Source organism: Abramis brama, assembly GCF_963993115.1.
Source record: "Abramis brama genome assembly, chromosome: 15".
NCBI lineage: Eukaryota > Metazoa > Chordata > Actinopteri > Cypriniformes > Leuciscidae > Abramis > Abramis brama.
The window spans coordinates 30,352,992-30,358,628 of record NC_139977.1 but is presented as its reverse complement, the minus strand read 5'-3'; positions in this window follow the sequence as shown (position 1 = coordinate 30,358,628).

Genomic DNA, 5,637 nt, shown 5'->3' with positions numbered 1-5,637 from the left:
CCGGCTCGTCCAATCAGAGCGCTCGGCACGGCGGCGAGTCTTTTGTGAATTAGCTGTAGGGGGTTTTGACATCATCAGAGTGGACGCGGCGGAAACGCTCAGCTACTAAAACGCGTCAAGATTTGTAAACTATGACGTCAGCGTGTAAATATTATACTGGGATGTTGGGATATATATATAACATTTATTAAAAAGTGCTTTTTAAAGATAGTCACGGTTATGTAATCAGACCATTAATCCAGGTTAAAGGAATAGTTAAAATTCTGTCATCATTTACTCACCCTCAAGTTGTTTCAAACCTGTATGAGTTTCTTTATCCTGTTGAACACAAAAGAAGATATTTTGAAGAATGTCGGTAACCAGACAGTTGATGAACTCCATTGACTTCCATAGGGGGTGAAAAAAAAATAGGTAAACTGTCTAGTTACCGACATTCTTCAAAATATCTTCTTTTGTGTTCAACAGGATAAAGAAACTCATACAGGTTTGAAACAACTTGAGGGTGAGTAGCCTAAATGATGACACAAATTTACTATTGAAGTGAACTATTCCTTTAAATATAAGTAGCCTACCTATGGCATGCTGGTCATTAACATTAAGCAAACAAACAAACAAACACTGGGCTTAACTAGGGATTTGGTCAAACTAAATAACAGGGTTACTATACAGAATGGACATGATTGTTATCTGGCATACAATAAAACGGTTGAAAAACTCAAGGGAGTGACAGGGGTTAAGAAGAAAAGTTTAGAGAAAAACTAATAAATAAATCGTGATTAATTGCATCTAGGTTTTAGATATATATGTGTGTTGTTTTAACTATCAGGTAATAAACACAAAGACATTTGGGTATTCTGAATGGTCTGTTGGGCAACTGTTGTAAAGCTTTTGTTACACTTTCAGATTTGAGGTTTGTAGCACATATATACCAACACAAACATGATCAACCTGTTTTTTTAAAGTTTTTTTTACAAATCTAATTTGAAAGAGCGCAAGAGAATCACAGACAGAGTGGGCCTGTTGGCCAGAAACGGGTTTGGTTGCTTTGAAAGACTATACACTCCATATGTCAGTCCTTACCCGTCCTGAACCCCTTCCCCCAAACACACACACACAGGGGTCTGAGCTGTGATTATCTCTGCTCCTTCTGTTCATACTCCTCGCCACAACCCCTGTAAAGACCCCCACCCTCTCTCTGCTCCTCCAATTATAAAGTAACACATCTTATTCAACATCAATTACACTGCTTGTTATAAAGGATCTCATACGGTCACTGTACTCATATTTTACTTGACTTACCTTACTTGACCTAATACACTACAAGAGGCTAAATGTAAGAATTTATGTATTAATCACTTTTTGTATTGCCAATGTGTGAACAGCATGTAACAAAACTTAAAAAAAAAACGAGATCTTCCTCGGCTGTCTATGAAAGCCTGTAGAGTAGACCTGATTTTTTGTTTTGTTTACACAACCAAAATCCCGAGATCCTCTTTTATACAATATTTATTATATAAGATTTATGCCATTCTGTACTGTAATGTCAGTGCGTCATGCAAAGAATAGGGATTAATTCAAACTAGTCTCACATAGCCAGACCTATATAATCTGTAGTTTCAAACATATTTTTTATTCAAACTCTCATAACTGTGTAATTTTAATGAGCTCACCTGTTGACATGATGACAGAGATGTGCAAACATATCCTCACCGCTGTCCTTTTTGCTGTTTTTTCAACAAAAATATGAAGCAGCATAACTGTTTTCAACATTGATAATAATCAGAAATGTTTCTTGAGCAGCAAATCATCATATTAGAATGATTTCTGAAGGATCATGTGACGCTGAAGACTGGAGTAATGATGCTGAACATTCAGCTTTGATCACAGGAATAAATTACAATTTAAAATATATTACAGTAGAAAAGTTATTTTAAATTGTAATATCATCACAATATTACTGCATTTTTGATCAAATAAATGCAGCCTTGGTGAGCATAAACATTGAAAATATCTTACCGATGTCTACATTTAAAGGTTTTTGGCCTAAAACAGTTATATTGACAGGATTGTCTCTTCTAATGTCTTGGCCATAAATAGCAGAACTGATTCACAGCACAAAACTTGTTCTGATGTAAAGCCAGCAGACTGAGCTGACATTAGCATACAGCTGCGGGCGTGTGTGTGTGTGTGTGTGTGAGAGGAACCCCTATTTCTTTGTCATTAGGGATGAACAGACCCTCTTGTGGCAGCTGCCTAGCTGTGACCCCCAGAGGTCAGAGGTCACAGGCTGCTTTCCCACACTGGAGTCTGTTTTATACAAGGGTTGCGAGCTGTTGCTCTGATACATTCACAACTTTGTTAACTCATTTTAATAAATGAAAACACGCACGCACAAATGTTACTCTTTAAATATCTCTATTTATTTATCTTAAAATAGTTTCATTTTATATTCTACATAAATGTTTAAAGGAAGAAAGACTTGCGGAAGCAAAAAAATATTAACACTCTTTTGCTATTCATTTAAAATACTGTCGAAATGAAATGAACCAAAACAGAGTAGCACAATTAAATAAAGGGAAAGTGTTTTTCAAACGCAGTGGATATCTACTGAACGACCCATAACGTGGGCTTACATCGAGTTCAGCCACATCGGGCCGTCCCTCTGTTCTCAGGATTATTGCTGTTTTAGGACGCTTAAATCTGTGTTAAACTACAAAACATTCCGGCAGGAAACACAAGACAAATGATCACGAGACAAAACGCAGGAGAGAACGATGATGACGACGTCATAATGGAAGCTTTAGAACTCCTTTAGAACTGAAATCTGAAACGTAACATTTAAAAGTGCTTAACTCAAGAGCCGGATGTGCTGGTGTTGTGTGTGTGAGTGTGAGTGTGTGTGTGTGAGTGGGAGAGAACATTTCACAATGGCAAAGGAATATGCCAAATGTCATATTTTACTCATCTACATGTGGTTCCAGACCCGTATGATTCATCCATGGAACACAAAAGGAGAGATTTTTGCAGAATCACGGAGTTGTTTTCCTTACAGTGAAAGTTATTGAGGGACAGATGCTGTTCAGCTCCATTAGTTCGTCGTCTCATGACTGAAACGTAACGAAATAAACTACTGTTCAAAATTTCAGAGTTGGAATGTTTTTGAAAGAAGTCTCTTCTGCTCAATAAGGCTGAGCCTGCATTTGTTTGATTAAAAATACAATCAAACTAATATTATTACAATTTAAAATAACTGTTTCCTATTTGAATATTGTTAAAATGTAATTTATTCTTGTGATTAAAGCTGAATTTTCAGCATCATTACTCCAGTCTTCAGAGTCACATGATCCTTCAGAAATCATTCTAATATGATGATTTGCTGATCAAGAAACATTTCTGATTATTATCAATTTTGAGAACAGCTTCATATTTTATAAATAACATATAAATGCCCGTTCTTATCAATTTAACATGTCCTTGCTGAGAAAAAAGTCGTACTGACCCCAAACTTTCGAATGGTCTCGTATCTAGGCCTGTTCTTCATATAAAGCTATTGTATGTCATCAGAAGATTTGTTTAACTAGTTTAATGGTGCTTTTTTTGGTCACTTTTGGACATGGACAGCATCCGTCCCCAATGACTTGGTAAAGAGCAGAAGAACATTCAACTAATCATATTTTGTGTCCCAGAGAAGTCAGTCAAACGGGTGTGGAACGCCATGAGAGTTAGTAACTTTCAGAGTAAACTATCCCTTTAAAGCATCAGCTCTCCACATGCATCTCTTTCACCCTGGAGGGTGTAGAAACAACTCTGTGCTCTTTGCTATCACAGGAAGAGAAGATATCACACAATCTGGGTATCACTGGTGACAGATGTGCCCACTTTTAACTCTGAAAGGGCTTCCTCTCCTTCACAAAAGCAGGCTGAACATGAGGCAACAGCTGGGATCCAGCAACGGCCTTCACTTTTGAAGCCAGAGAAAACAAAGTCAGAGTTTGGAATGGATTTTGCTTGGAGGGATGCATCTTAAAGGAACAGTTCAATCAAAAATTAAATATGTCATTTGCAGAATGTTCACGCAGCTCTTCCAAACAAAGTAAATGCGACAAATCAATACATAAAAAAAAAAAAAGGTGTAGAATTTTCACTCAGAATTTGCTTGTAAATTTCAACATTGAATTGAAAACAAATGTGAATTTTTTTAGTATTACAGTATTTTTGGTAACACTTTATTCAAGGTGACGTAGTTACACGTTACTACATGTGCTTACTATAGTAATAACAGTAAATTATGCATAATTACAAGTAACTAACCCTAAACCAAACCCTAACTGTAACTATAGAAAGTACATGTAGTTTATTAATATTACTCAGTACTTAGTTGAGTGAGTAAAATATAACTACGCCACCTTAAAATAAAGGGTTACACTAATTTAAGGTGTCTGTGTTACGGTGTAATTATACATTTAAGTACTGAGTAATAATCATTAACTACATGTACTGTAAATAGTTACAGTTAGGGTTTGGTTTAGTTACTAGTAATTATGCATAATTTACTGTTATTACTATAGTAACTACATGTAACGTGTGTAAAATAGTGTTACCAAATAAAATGTAACCATATTTTCTTGTAAAACGTACTCCAATTGCTTACGTTTTATTTACACCTTTGAAAATGTATTTTTCACAGTGTAGTGCACAAGTCATATGCATATATTTTAATAGTGCTTTATGGGAATTTTCTCACAAAATGATCATATGCTTCAGAAAACTACGTTTATGTTGGTTTTCGACAGCGTCCATCTCCATTCACTTCCACTGTATGAAAAAAGAGCTGCGTAAACATTGTAACATGCATCTTTTCCACGTGTTTTTACGGAACAAAACTCATTTTAAACGACATGAGAGCAAGTCAACGATGATCATTTTTAGGCGAACTATCCTTTTTAAATTCCTCTGCTACTATCTGTTTTCCTGCTCTGGAACTACATTTTCCCTTTCTCGAGAAGCAGTCATTCACCTCACGTGATTGACAGAGGTAAAGGTCCAATCAAACTCTTAGAGGGGCGGGTCACAGTTTAAGGCGGGGCTAAGAGAGCCAAAATGGCCACCAGCATGGCTTCAAAACCTGCCTCTGAAATGTCCATACACAAGCTGAAAGAAGCAGAATAATTCACATTCAGGTAGTGAGTGCTCCTCACACACAGTGGTCTGACAAGTAACAATCGTGAGGAAGAGAAACAAAAGGAAACATTTGATGTTATACAGACTGAATATATTGCCAAGACTCAAACTTAAATCAACAGCGCACCCATAAATGTATGTTTGTCGTCATTAACTCACCCTAATGTTATTCTAAACCTACATAACTTTCTTCTGAGGAACACAAAAGGAGATGTTTTGAAGGATGTTCACACTGCTCTGTTTTACAAAGCATAAAGTGACTTTCATTCTCCAATAAAGCACCAAAAAAGTGGTCCATTTGACTTGTGTGCTGCATATGGACCACTTTTAAAGCAGCTCTGTTGTCAGATTTGCTTCATTTTATGGAAACGATCAGCATAAATATTCTTCAAATCACCTTTTGTGTTACAAGTCATGGTTTCAAAAAAGACATGAGGGTGGATACACGACTGTTTT